Genomic DNA, 15,135 nt, shown 5'->3' on the forward strand with positions numbered 1-15,135 from the left:
ACATCCGCGTACTCATATCCAAGACCCCTCGGCATGAAGTCAACTGGGCCCTTCGGCCTGACAGGGGTCCCTCGGCCGAGGTCAGATCAGTCTTTTCACCTGCTAGCCACTTGGCCACTTGGCCACTACGTGACAAAAGGTGAAAGTCTATAAATACTCCACCTCTCTCATTGAGAAGGGGATCCAGAATCTAACCTAAGAACCACTTAAATTGGTATTATCTCTCTCATCTCTCTACAATACACGTCATCAAGCAACATACTACTTAATCACAATAAGTTCACTGACTTGAGCGTCGGAGTGAGTACGCTTGGCACAAAGCCAAGCCCTCGGTTGCTCATTGTTGCGGGAGAGGCCGAGGAGAGCAAATCGAAGGCTAGAAGAGGCATTATTCGACAAAGCTAGCGTGGTAAACAAACCTACTTCGAATTCATACCCGAACAATTGGCGCCGTGCAGCCAGGGGATCACGTACTAGAAGCTAGTCATTCCCAAACAACAAAAAAAAAAAAAAAAAACCCACCCAAAAAGCTAAGAAGATGTCAAAAGAACAAGAGGTGTTCGTAAATCAAGAGCCCCTCCACCCGGATGATACCGTCCACAGTCTGGGTTGTGCGGCCCTCCACCAGATGGATAATTCAACCGGAGTTCGGGATGCCAATAATGCCGATCGCCGCGCCGCCGACCAGTCACCGTCATGGGGCGTGTGGTTGATGCGGCAAAAAGGCAAGACGACTCTGGACTGATTGTCGGTCTTGCGCTCACACACTCACACCGACAAGAGCGGCGGGACCCATCCAGGAAGCTAGGGCCCAAAAGGTGACTCCGAGAAACCCGAACGAAGCACTAAGAGAGGCCGAGCCTACCAAGACGCCGGGGAGCCCAGTGTCGGTGGTAGAACTAAGCCCTTCCCGCACTCGCGGAAGGACGATGTCGCCGCGACGCCCACGAGGCATGCCCCGACGAGCGAAAGGAGTCCGACTCACCGAGTCGGAGAAGGAGTCCGACTCACCGAGTCGGAGAAGGAGTCCGACTCACCGTAGTCGAAGAAGGAGTCCGACTCACCAGAGTCGGAGAAGAAGCCCTTCCCGCCACGGGGAGAGGGGCCGGACTAAGGATGCGAGGAGCCGATCGCCGCGTGTCATTAGACACGTGGTCAGACAGCCCCTCAGTGCCTACGTCCTAGAGACCCAGGTGCCGCCAAAGCTAAAGCTACCATCTATATCATACAAAGGAGAGGGCGACCCAACCGATCATGCCGAGGCTTTCGAGTCTCACATGTCGGTGTGGGAGCAACCCGACGAGGTCCAGTGCCGAATTTTCCCAACGACCTTGGTTGGAATGGCGCAAAGCCGGTACAAGGGGCTACCCGATGGGTCGGTATACTCCTATTCCGACCTAAGAGACGCGTTTTTGGCCCAAGATTTCTACCAATAAAGGAGAGCCGTCGAGACATCGGATCTCCCGACCATCGGCGGGGAGGGAGGCGAGTCACTCCGAAGCTATGTGAAGAGGTTCGATGCCGGGTTCAGCCAGATTAGGAGCCGAACAGCGAACTAGCGGCCTTCGCACCGATGAAAGGCCTCCCCGGAGGGGACTTGAAAAACGAGCTCATCAAGTGCGGTGGCTCGAGCCTTGAGTCCGCCAGGAAATTGGCCGACCAGGCCATTAAGGTCGAAGACTATCACAAAATATGGATAGGCCACGGCGAGGCCGGCACTCGAAAGAAAGAGCCACAGGGAGGACAAGCCGGATGAAGGGCGCCGTGACAATAATAGGTCGCGGACCGACAGCCCGCCGGGAAGCGAGAACCCGGTGACGCCGGGGAGTTCGAGGCCCGTACTACCATAAGAAGTACAAAGATCACACCCCCTGGTCGTATCGGCCGCCGAGGTCTTCTCCCGAGCGAAACGAGGGGCGAAGTGGGAAAGGCCCCCAAACCTAGGGGGACGGTGACACGAGCCCATGTCTCAGAGTACCACGCCACACCGCCACTTAACCAACGATCGCCGCATTTGAAGAATGCCATTGAAGAGCTGATCCGAAAAGGGAGCCTCGGCAAGTATGTTGCCGGAGGCCAAAAGACTAACACCGGTGGCTCGGATAAAAATCCGTCTTTGAACGAATAGGAACAATTCATGTTGTCATCGGGGAAACGAAACGGCGGATCCGCTCGCGGACACAAACGGCACTCCGAACGGATCGATCGGCCATCAACTTCGTGCCCACTACAGGCGCCCGCGCTTCCAACATCCCGAACATAACTATTGGGAAGGAGGACTACGAAGGAATCATCGCCCCGCATAGCGACCCACTCGTAGTCCACTTAGACATAGCCAACCACCTGGTCATGAGATGCCTGATTGACACGGGTGCTTACACGAACATCATGTTCAGGGAGTGCTTTCTAGGGCTCGGCCTGAAAATTGCGGACCTTAGCCCATGCACCAACCCATTGTACAGCTTCTCCGGGGCAGGCTTGGTCCCCCTGGGGTCTATCAAGTTACCGGTGATGTTCGGCCAGTCTGACGCGGCCAAGAATGTGATGTCCGAGTTCGTGGTCATCGACGGCTCATCCGCATATAACGTTCTCATCGGTCGTATCACCCCGAGCGAGGTCGATCTTTGTAATGTCCATCCGGCCCGACACCGATGTATGTCTCGGACCGCGGGGAGGTTCATAAACTCGTCTCAAAGAACGAAAAAGACGAGGTGGTCAACGCGTCCAAGTATCGGCCGGAGGGGTGCAACATGCAATCCTTCAAAGTAGCAAAGAAAGAGGAAAAAGGGAAGAACCCATCCTTACGACGGAGGGACGAACCGATGAGCACCAACCACGCGGCATGGTCGAAGGGGCGAGACCGAGCAGATAGAGATTGATCCAGCCGCACCGTAATCGCTCGGTGTCGGCACGAGCCAAAATTCAGGGCCGATCTCCTGAGACCTGCCGAGGAGGAACAAAGACGTCTTTGCGTACTCACCCGCCGAGATGCCAGTGTAAGCCGAGAGGTCATCGTTCACAAGGTGAACGTACTCCCCGCGCCGCCCCCGTGAAGCGAGGATGAGAAATTCCTCGGCCGAAAAGGAGGATGCCATCAAGGCCGAGGTTGATAAGTTGTTAGAGGCAGGCTTTATCATCCCTTGTACATACCCCGAATGGCTAGCTAATGTTGTAATGGTTAAAAAGTCATCGGGGGGGTGGAGGATGTGTGTTGATTTTACGCAACTTAATAAAGCATGCCCGAAAGATTGCTACCCCTTGCCTCGGATAGATAGCTTAATAGACGCAACGGCAGGCTACACAATGCCGAGCACGCTCGACGCCTTTTCAGGATACCATCGGTATTCATGGCGAGGAAGACATGCCTAAATGCGCATTCATCACCATACACGGCACCTACATGTACAAGATGATGCCGTTTGGTTTGAAAAAACGCCGCGCGACTTACACAAGACTGGTGGACAAAGTGTTCCAAAATCAAAAAGGGCGAAACATTGAGGCTTACGTCGACGATGCTATTGTCAAGAGCAAGTCCGACGGCGAGCACCTAGCCGATTTACACGAGACATTTTGTTCACTAAGGAAATACAAGATGAAGCTTAACCCTACAAAGTGCAACTTCGGTGTCCGGGCCGGCAAATTCCTCGGCGTGCTTGTTAGCGCCGAGGGAATTGATGCCAATCCAGAGAAAGTCCAAGCAATTCTAGACTGCCGGAGCCGAGGAATCGCAAAGAGGTTATGATCTTGACCGGGAGGATGGCGGCCCTTGCCCGTTTTATCTCTCGGTCAGCCGACAAGAGCACCCCATTCTTCAAAGTGCTAAAAGGGAATAAAGACTTCTGGGGAGGAACAGAGCACGGCTTTCAAACAACCGAAAGCCCATCTCGCAAACTCTCCCGACCCGTCCCGGCACGACGCTGGGGAAACGCTATATCTATATTTAGCAAGAACCTCGCCACGGTCGATCTTAATCGTCGTCGAGAAGAAAACAAGCAAAGAAGACTCAATATACTTTATCACCATACACTGCATTGCCCGCCGAGAGAAACTACCCGCCGATTGAAAAAGCACCTTTGCCGTGGTTGTTGCCGCAAGGAAGTTGAAACCCTACTTCGACGCACATCCCATGACGGTCTTAACCGACCAGGCCGTTGGAGAAAACACTGGAAAAATTCGAACAATCAGCAGACTTATCAAATGGGCGGTGGAGCTATCCGCTTCGGCATTCAATACAAACCAAGGCCTTCGATAAAAGGGCAGGCGGCCGCGACTTCTTGGCCGAATGCACGTATCAGGAAGAGTCATGTCCCGGCATGTGGGAGGTATATACCGATGGATCCTCCACAACGAACGGCTCGGGAGCCGCATCCTTATCATCGGCCCAAACGGGGACGAGTTCGAGTACGCTTTAAAGTTTACCTTCTCAACCTCAAACAACGAATCCGAGTATGAGGCGGTGATAACCGGAGTTGAGTTAGCCGAGAGCGCCGGAGCGAACACATCATTTTGAAAATGTACTCTCTCTTGGTAACTAACCAATACGAAGGAGAGTACGAAGCTCGGGACGATGGGATGGTAAGATACCTGGAAAAGGTAAAAGCCGAGACCTCAAAATTGAAGTCATTCAAAATGCGACACATCCCTGTGTCCGAGAACAACCGGCCGACGCTCTCTCAAAATCGCCGCTTCAACCATCGGGAATATCACCAACCGTGCTAGTGGACATCAGGAACGCTAAGAGCATTGACGAAACCATCGGCATGGTGTGCGACGTGGAAGCCGAGACGACATGGTTGACTCCGATAAAGAGGTATAAACGACACATGAGCTACGGGAGGACCGCAATCTCTCACAAAAGATAAAGAGGATCGCAAAGAAGGTACTTGGTGTTTGAAGGAGAGTTATACAGAGGTCCGTGACAAGGCCACTCTGAAGTGTGTCGGTCCACCGATGCGAGCTAATCTTGTGACAAAATACACGAAGGCATCTGTGGTCATCACATGGGGGCAAGAACACTAGCCCACAAAGCTCTCCGAGCCGGCTACTTCGCCCACCATGCTTGAAGATTCCGAAACAAAACAAAAAATGCAACAACCGCCGATGCATGCTCCGGTGATACATGCACCTTCCCGAGACCTGCAATTAGGTGCTTAGTCCTCTTCCTTTTGCACAAAGGGGGAATGGATCTACTAGGGCCATTTCCGACGGCATCCGGAGGAAGAAAGTTCCGATCGTCGCCGTCGATTACTTCACCAAATGGGTTGAGGGCCGTAGCAAAGACTGCCAAGACCGCGACGGCCGTAAGAAAGGTGATCTGGGAAAACGTCATAACTCGTTTTGGGTTACCCCAAGTCATGGTGTTCGACCATGGCCGAGAGTTTTGGAGTGATACAATAATGAGCTGGTTGGAAGAACTTGGCATCAAATTTGCATACTCCTCCGTCTGCCACCCCCAGAGCAACGGGCAGGCAGAGGCAGCCAATAAAACAATCCTCAACGGTTTGAAGAAGACAGTTGAAGACCTAAAGGGACGATGGGCCGATGAACTACCCGGCGTCCTGTGGTCCCTGCGAACCACGGAGAAAGAGGCAACGGGGTACAGTCCATTCCACTTAGTCTACGGCTCCGAAGCCGTCCTGCCGATTGAAGCAACGGTGCCAACGTTCAGAACGGCCACTTTTAACCCGGATGAAAACGAGGAAGGCCTAAGAACCTCCCTAGACCTGGTCGAAGGAAGCCGAGATGCAGCACGCCTCAACTTAGCGATATATCAGAGCCGAATGAAAAGGGCCTACAACCGAAGGGTCCACAAAAGGGATCTAACGGTAGGTGATCGGTCCTAAGGAAGTCGGCGCCACCAATAAAGGAAACATTCATGGCAAGTTAACGGCCAATCGGGAAGGTCCCTACAAGGTAGTTGAAGAAATGAGGCCGGTACATACCGGTACCGACTGGACATGGGGGATGTACCTCGATGAGCCATTGAACACCGACAATCTCGAAAAATACTTTGTATAGCAAAATGAGGTGCCCAAAACGATTGTTGGCACCCCAATGCATGTTCGTATCTAAATAGGAATCATCCCCATTTTCCATCAAAGTGTTAATCCCCTCCATAGTCATGTCGAGGAAAACACAACGGCGGTCACCCCAAGAAGAAGGCATGCTAACGTATGTACACAAAGGACAGAGCCAAAACCTCGATCACCTCGGCCTTTAACGGGAGTGACGGGGGGACGAGCCGATATGCTAACATATGTTCAACGGCGGTCAAAACGTAAACTCCGTTGCCCGTGAATCGGCCGGGAAGAGACGAGTGAAACGCGACAGACCCTCGGCAAATTAAGACCGAGTTTAAAGACGTTGAACACAACGGTTGAGATACGCATTCTAAATCGCCTCGGCTAAAGCCAAAGGTAAAAACGAAAAGCGCTCAATTAATTAACGAATCGCCTCGGCAAATTAAGACCGAGTTTAAAGACGTTAAACACAAATTGAGATACGCATTCTAAATCGCCTCGGCTAAAGCCAAAGGTAAAACGAAAAGCGCTCAATTAATTAACGAATCGCCCTCGGCAAATTAAGACCGAGTTTAAAGACGTTAAACACGGTTGAGATACGCATTCTAAATCGCCTCGGCTAAAGCCAAAGGTAAAAACGAAAAGCGCTCAATTAATTAACGAATCGCCTCGGCAAATTAAGACCGAGTTTAAAGACGTTAAACACAATTTGAGATACGCATTCTAAATCGCCTCGGCTAAAGCCAAAGGTAAAAACGAAAAGCGCTCAATTAATTAACGCAATGCCCTCGGCAAATTAAGACCGAGTTTAAAGACGTTAAACACAAAGAGATACGCATGCTAAAATCGCCTCGGCTAAAGCCAAGGGTAAAAACGAAAAGCGCTCAATTAATTAACGCAAGAAGACAAGTGAAGGAATAAATCAAAGGCCTCGGCCAAGCCAGAGGCGAAGCAAGCAAATTCTCATTAAGAAAAAGATAACGAAGTTACAAGAAGGAGAAATACAGACGACGGCCGTCCCCTTTGGGATAAGCCAAGATTCTACCTACCAAGGTTTTACAAAATACAAGGAAGAGTAAAGCAAAAGGTTACGGACTGATTCTTTGAAGCGCCAAAAGGATGGCAGGGAGAAAAGGCTTAATAGTTGGCCCCCGAATAGCTGAAACTATCCGAGACGCCGGTGAGCCTCGGTGACGACCGCCCGTCTCCCTATGCCTCTTGCGCTTGCCCTTGCCGCCATCGCCAGAAGATCATCCTTGGTGGGCGACTTAGATGCAATCTGGGCGCCTTAGCATCCTCGGCTTTCTTGGCGGCCTTAGCATCCTCAGCTTTCTTGGCGGCCTTAGCATCCTCAGCCTTCTTGGCAGCCTTAGCCTCCTCAGCCTTCTTGGCAGCCTTAGCATCCTCGGCGGCCTTGGCCTTAATGGACTCTTCTCTCGCCGCCCTCGTCTTCTCGGCAAAGGGCCGCCTTTTCCGCGGCCGCCTCTTCCTCCTTCTTGGCCCTCGCATCCTCGGCAGCCTTGACCGCCGCAGCCTTCTCGTTAGCCTCGAGCCTATCGTCGAACAGCCCGTCAAATTTTGGCCACGGAAAGGAGCCATCCTGGATCTGACTCCCCGATCACCTCCCCAAGGTTTCTTCGGTCAGGTCCCTATATTGAGCACACATGCGGGGGATAATCTTCTTTTGAAGCATCTCAATATCCTTCTCCCTTTGGGCAAGGATAGCACTGTACCCCTGTGTGACTCACTGGAGCCGGTACGCCCTTTTCGACTCCTCCTTTGGCGACAACAACGTCGTAGCCGCCCTTGTAGATCTGTCCCGTTCCTCCCGCAACTTGGCGGCGGCGAGGTCGCACCTCTAACTTGGCCTTCTTGGCCGACAAAGCAGCTTCTCAACTTCCTCCACACGCGCTCGTCGTGCAAGGAGATCAAGCTTAGCCTTCCCGGCCACCCCATTTGCGGCCACAACATCGAGCTTCAGCCGTTCTATCAACGGTCCCGTCTTGGTCAAGGCCTCTTCTTGCTCCCTAATGCGAAAGCCGCCGATTCGGACCACTTCCCAATCCTCTTGCCCAGCCTTGTACCCTCCGCTATGAGCTGGTCGTTGGATATCGACGCGAGAATAGAGTCGGCGGTGGCATTTTTTCCCGCCGTCTGCACAATTCGCCGCTCAGTAGTTGGGACAGACTGCGCCGGTTGATCTACAAAAAATTCAATCAAAGAGTCCACGTCAACGTTCACGGACATACCAGAGAGCCGGTCATCAGGTATATCTAATGAGCCGGCTAAATCTGAGCCGCAAGTTAGATCTGTACCGGAGGGCTTGCTCTTCTTGGCCGATTGACCCGTTCCCTCGGCGCCATCGTTAGCATGAGCATGTGGCGTGAAGCATCGGCGGTAGGGGTAGGCCTCTTCCTCTTACGCCTAAGTGGAGATCCCTCAAATCGGAATCCTCCCCGTCGACAATGTCGACGATTTCCACCTTCTTCTCGGACACGGAGTTGGAGGCGGAATCGAGGTTGACACCGTAGCCGCCGAAGACTTGGCTTTTCGGACCCGGCGCGAATGGCGGCGCTACCTCGGCCCGAGCCTCCGCCTCGTCCAAGCTCTTCAGCTTTTGATCCATGAGGTCAGTAGGCGACGGACGGCGGTCATGTACATCGACCTTCGGATTCCTCTCCTGCACGTTACCATCTTTGTCAAGTCCCATCTTCTTGAGGAATTGCTCAGACAGAACGGAGCCAAAGTTCTCTGTAAAAGAAACAAAGTAAGAGTTAGACAAAGGAACAAGTCAAGGCACAAAAACAAGAACGCTAAAACAGAAATGGGCCTCACACCGACCCCACTCACCCCGTGCTAGGGCCGGTATGAGGCCGACGTGGCAAAGCGGCTCGTCCATCAGGATGACTTGCGTCGGGGGCAACCAAACTTTCGGCGTCCCATCGTCATCGACCTCGAAAAGCTTCAATGCCCGCGTCTCGTCCTCGTTGAGACAGACCTTTGCGGCGTCCATCTTATTCTTGCCCTTGGGGATCATCTTCTCACGCTCCCCCCTGCTCTCGCACCGCAAGTTAACGTGGTCTTTGAAAAAAAGACCGAGGCGGATAATCATCCGGGACCTCGACATACACCCACCGTTCCTTCCACCCTTGCAAGAGGTGAGCTTAGGCACGGTGAGATAGCCCGCTCGGTCCGGGACGCTATACCACCCCCGGCCACCTTGAACATTCATTCGAAGAAAATGAATTCGGCGGAATAAGTTTACCGTTGGGATCACCCCCTGAAGGCGACACGACCACACGAAGCCGACTATAGTCCTAACGGCCAAAGGGTGAAGTCGCGCCGCCGCAACGTTCATCGCCCGAATTATGGTAGAGACGTACATATTGAGAGGAAACCGGAGACCATACTCCAAGTGCCTCATATATACGCCGATGTGACCCGGGGGAGGACAACAGACGGCCTGACCCTCTCCAGGGATAACAATGTTGTACCCCTGGCCAAAAAAGAAGTGATCTTCGAAAAATTCAGAGCCAGAGCAGCGGATGAACCTATCGATAAAACCACGATCGGCGCCGGTAGTACAGGCATCATAATGATGCAGGACTGTTGACCTCTCCCCACCGGAAGGATTCCTTTCCTCATCATCATCAACATCGTCATCATCCTCCCACTCCTCCAGGACTTTGCGGTCAACTTCAGGAGAAGGAGACCTACGGCCCCCCGACCTTAACGGAACGGCGGCTACCGCCTCCTCCTCATCAAAACGCGCCGGGAACCCCCGGTGCACGAATCGGGACCGGCCGCGTCGGCGAAGACATGGTTCACAACAATTACTTAAAACAAATTAAAAGATGATAAGTTTTTTTGGTTTACCTTGAAGAAAAGTGCTACGCCGACGTAAAAATTCTGAAGATTGGAAGAGAAAGAAACACTTGAAGTTCTAGATCTAGAAAGAGGGAAAATTTTTGGAATAAATGAAATTAGTAACCAATTTCACTTCAAAGATCTCTGGTATTTATAGGCCAAGGCCCACAAAGGAGGACCAATCAAAGCGCACCCATGAAGCGTCGACCAATCAACGAAGAGACACATGTCAAGCATGCGTACACGGAATGTCAATCGACGCAACGGTTGAATGTCAATCAATGCAACAAGAAACCAAGCGTCTTCAACACGCCCTTCATATCCCTTTGCCTATTCATCTTCCTCAAGAAAATCCTAAAATATCCTGTTCTCCGCCGGCAATATGACTAACCAAGCTAGGTAGCACCGGCCTGGGCAATCGAAAGCACACCGGCACTCTCAACCTTGGGTCCGCCAAAAGATCTTCTCTTCCACATTTGATGTCCAATACCCATCCATGTGGAGGGGGATATGGTACGGCTGTCTGATACGTAAGTAAGAAGAAGAAGAAGAAGAAGGGCGAGAAAATTTTCACTTGCGCAGAATATACGCTCAACATACATCGGAGCCCATACCACGGCATAGACTACGGCTGGGGCAAATTGATGGGGCATATTCTCGCACCCGTGACCAAGTCAACATATTGAGCGAGGTCAAAGATATCCACAAACCAAATAACGACTTTAAACAAAGATATCCGTGACGACGCCTATCGGCCATCACCCGTCTCTCGGCCGCTAACTAACCAAACCCGGAGACACATCCGCGTACTCATATCCAAGACCCCTCGGCATGGAGTCAATGGGCCCTTCGGCCGACAGGGGTCCCTCGGCCGAGGTCGATCGCCTTTTCACCGCTAGCCACTTGGCCACTTGGCCACTACGTGACAAAAGGTGAAAGTCTATAAATACTCCACCTCTCTCATTGAGAAGGGGATCCAGAATCTAACCTAAGAACCACTTAAATTGGTATTATCTCTCTCATCTCTCTACAATACACGTCATCAAGCAACATACTACTTAATCACAATAAGTTCACTGACTTGAGCGTCGGAGTGAGTACGCTTGGCACAAAGCCAAGCCCTCAGTTTGCTCATTGTTGCAGGAGAGGCCGAGGAGAGCAGTCAAGGCTAGAAGAGGCATTATTCGACAAAGCTAGCGTGGTAAACAAACCTACTTCGGAATTCATACCCGGAACAGGTTTACTACCTTTAGGTAAGTCAGTCAACTTCCAAGTTTGATTTGACATAATAGAGTCAAGTTCATTTTTAATAGCATCTTTCCAAAAATTAGCATCAATGGATTTCATTGCCTCACTATACGTTTTTGGGTCATCTTCTATTAAAAAGGTCAAACAAATTCATCACTAGCACAAACAGTGTATCCATGTTCGAGACACAAAGAAAGTTGAAACAAAATCAGCTCCAAAGTTCTTTGGACATCTAGGTCTCTTACTCCTTCTAGGTTCAGCATCATGATTAGTAGAAGTGCTACTACTAGCAAGTGAAGAGATATCAATAGATGTAACAGGCAAACTAGGAGATGAATCAACATTCTTCTCAGTAATGGAAAAACATGCTCAAAAACACAAGATCTCTTGCTTTCGTATATAGAACGATCACTTAAAGACATGAATCTATAAGCAGAACTATTTTGAGCATAACCTATAAAAACACAATCATAGGTCTTTGGTCCAACAAAGAGGTTTCCTAAAATCGGTAAACCCACTTTAGCCAAACACCCCCACACTCTAAGGTAACTTAGGTTAGGAGGATAGCCCTTCCACATCTCATAGGGTGTCTTGTCAATTTTCTTATGAGGTACACGGTTAAGAATGTGACAAGCGAAAAGTATAGCTTCCCCCACATGTCGTCGGATAGGCCGAACTTAAAAGCATAGCATTCATCATCTCTTTTAAGGTTCTATTTTTCCGTTCAGCTACACCGTTAGACTGAGGTAAGTATGGTGGACTAGTCTCATGTATTAAACCATTAGCGGCACAAAAGTCGGCTAGATAAGTAGATTTATACTCACCACCTCTATCAGACCTTACCCTTTTAATTTTCCTGTCGAGTTGATTTTCGACTTCATTTTTAAAGTTTATAAACGATTGTTCTGCTTCATCTTTAGTCTTAAGCGAGATAGACACGGTGTACCTTGAACAGTCGTCTATAAAGGTGACATAATAATTCTTTCCACCTCTGCTTGCAATATTTTTGAAGTCACCAGTCGGAGTGAATTAACTCAAGAAGACTCGTATTCCTAGTTGTGACAGGTTTACTAGGTTTCTTTGTGAATTTAGCTTCAACACAGCTAACACATTTAGAGAATTCTTGACTCGTCAAACTTGGAATTAAACTCATAGTTCTAAGTTTTTTAATATAGTCAACATTCACATGACCTAATCTACCATGCCAAACATCAATAGACTCAAATATATAAGCGATAGATGCAATATTATTAAAAACTGAATCAGAGTTCAACACAAAAAGACCCCCAGACAGATAACCCTTGCCCACAAATTCCCCATTACGCGACATTACCACCTTGTCAGCCTCAAACACAAGCTTCAACCCAGCTTTGTTTAATAAGGCACCAGACACAAGGTTTCGACGTAACGAGGGTACATACAAAACATTATTTAGAGCAAGTGTTTTTCCCGAGGTGAGTTTGAGAAAGATCTTGCCTTTGCCTTTGATCGGTGCGGATGAAGAGTTACCCATAAAAACGCAACCCCATCAGACTACTTCCTCGAACTCGATAAATAACCCCTTATCGGCCACGAGAGGTGTCGGGAAGCGCCGTGTCCAAGACCCATTCAAAGAACATTACCCACCATATTAGCTTCCACAACCACAGCGAAGAATGATGTCATCGATTCTGACATTGGCTTCATCGGTTTTCTTTTCGGAGCATTGGTAGGCTTTGTGCCCGTGTTTTCCGCAAACATAGCGAGACAAAAGGACCCTTAGCGAGTTTTGAATCTTAGGAACCGGTTTGGTGTGCTTCCCTGGACCATTCTTCTTGGCCCGACCCTGGTTCTTACCCCGACCAAATTTAGCCTTACCCTTACCCTTGAACTTCTCGGATAGGACGGACCACCGGACTCAACCAAATTAGCATCAACATTAGCATTAGAAGATTTAATGATTGACTAACAGTTTGTCTTTAAGGCGATTTGCCTCTTCGGTCCTCATGTGTCCTACTAGTTCTTGGAGAGACAAGTCTTTTTTCTTATGCTTAAGATGGTTTCTATAGTCGGACCAGGAAGGGGAATTTTTCCAATAACACATTTGCTAGAAAAATCTCATCTAGCTTCATCCCTTCATTCACTACGTCGCCAAGACATAAATTCTCATAGACATGTACTTGATCCATTATAGGTTTGTCATCTACCATCCGGAACCCCACCATTTCCCAACGACATACTTCTTTTTACCAAATCATCACCCATATTTTTTCTCTAGTAATTCCCACATGGTTTTAGCAGATTTGTAAACCATAAATAAGTCAAATAGGGTATTATGCATAAGATTAAGGAGGTGAAACCTAACTGTTTTATTATCCTTTTCATGCTTTATAATAGCCTCTGCATTTGACTTTACTACGAAATTCCGGAGGTGTAAGCGACATCATCGGTAATTTCGTTTACAAAGCAGCGGGGGTCGAAAAAAGAACGTAATCAATTTCATACTTGTTCAAAAACATCGGTAATTTTTGAGCCCAACGTTTATAATTCGACCATTTAAGGGTTCGACTTTAGACAAATCGGGAGCATTCTTAGACATAATCGACATTGTTACAAAGAATAATAATATAGTTTTCAAATTGTTAGTCGAAATCGCAGAATAATGAGAAAGATTAGAGATAACCGATTTGTAGTGACGTGGTATGGAAGCCACCGCCTTGAAAACTATATTCCGCACGACCGTGGTGGCGATCGGCTAGTGCTTTAGTTCCCCAAGGATAACACTACGCCTCTCAACTCGGTTTCGCCCACTCGGAATGTGAGACTTGGAACAACAGAAAGTTTTACTTCACCCGAAATTCGTAGCGAGAGAAGATAAGAGAAGAAGAGATTAGAGAGAAGGGAGAGTGTTTGTTGTGTTGTTGAATGTTTGAAGAGTGATCTATTTATAGCAAAATAGATCAACAAAGATTAGTGGAAGGGAGCTCGCACTTGATGGTAAGCTCCACTGAAGCGAGTGGAGGGAATAAAGGAGCATTTAGAGCAAAGACTAGCATCCCACCAAAGATCGGTGGTAGGGATTAAAGGAGCGCAAAGACTATAGCATCCCATCGACATGTCTTCCACCAACAAAGACACTTGGACACTCCGACCAAAACAAAAACAAACGGTCCGCTACGCCCAAAAAGATAGGCAAAGCCCGCCGCAGCGCGATTGCCAAATCCGAATCCCGAATCCCGAATCACGAATCACGAATCAGATCCGGGCCGGGCGGGCCGGCGCGCGCACTGCGATGTCTGAATTAAGCACCTCGCAAAGCTTCCACAAAAGCCTCCCATGACCCACTAGTGATATGGTAAGGAGTGTGGTCATATATAAACACAACACAAACACTATTCCTCACCAATGTGGGACAAAATGGAAAAAAGACTATGCAAATAGTAGCCCCTATTTCCAACAATGCATACTCCAGTGCTCCACGGCAACTGGGGTTAGAAATTTGAAGGTAGAATGTCTATATTTGCGAAAAAAAAGTCATTTCTAACTCTTCTAACGTTTTTCTAGCCATAAGGGTATTAGTACTTCTTAAACAATAAAGGGTAAGAGCTAAACTCAAAATTTAAATTTAAAATAATACCGTACAAGTTGCTTATGAGAAAAAGGATTATACATCGGATGTATTACATCAGACTTCAAATATTTTTGAGTTTTTGTGTACTTTTTTTCGAGCTTTATAAAGTTTAAAAATTATGTGTAAGTTTTTTGACGTCAAAATTCAAATTTTTCTGAGCTTATATGTAATATTTTTGAGTTATACTGTAATTCTTTTAGGTTTATGTTTAAAAGAATGAACTCAAAAACTTTCTATTAAAAATTCAAATTTTTTAAAACAAAACTCAAAAACTTTATCTTAAAACTAAAAAATTATACCATCTGATGTAGTACATCAGATTATAATCCACTTACTGCTTTCTTATGCAAGACGATTATAAGTGTGAAACGAGTTCAAAACAACTCATTT

Source organism: Silene latifolia, chromosome 1, assembly GCF_048544455.1.
Source record: "Silene latifolia isolate original U9 population chromosome 1, ASM4854445v1, whole genome shotgun sequence".
Classification (NCBI taxonomy): domain Eukaryota; kingdom Viridiplantae; phylum Streptophyta; class Magnoliopsida; order Caryophyllales; family Caryophyllaceae; genus Silene; species Silene latifolia.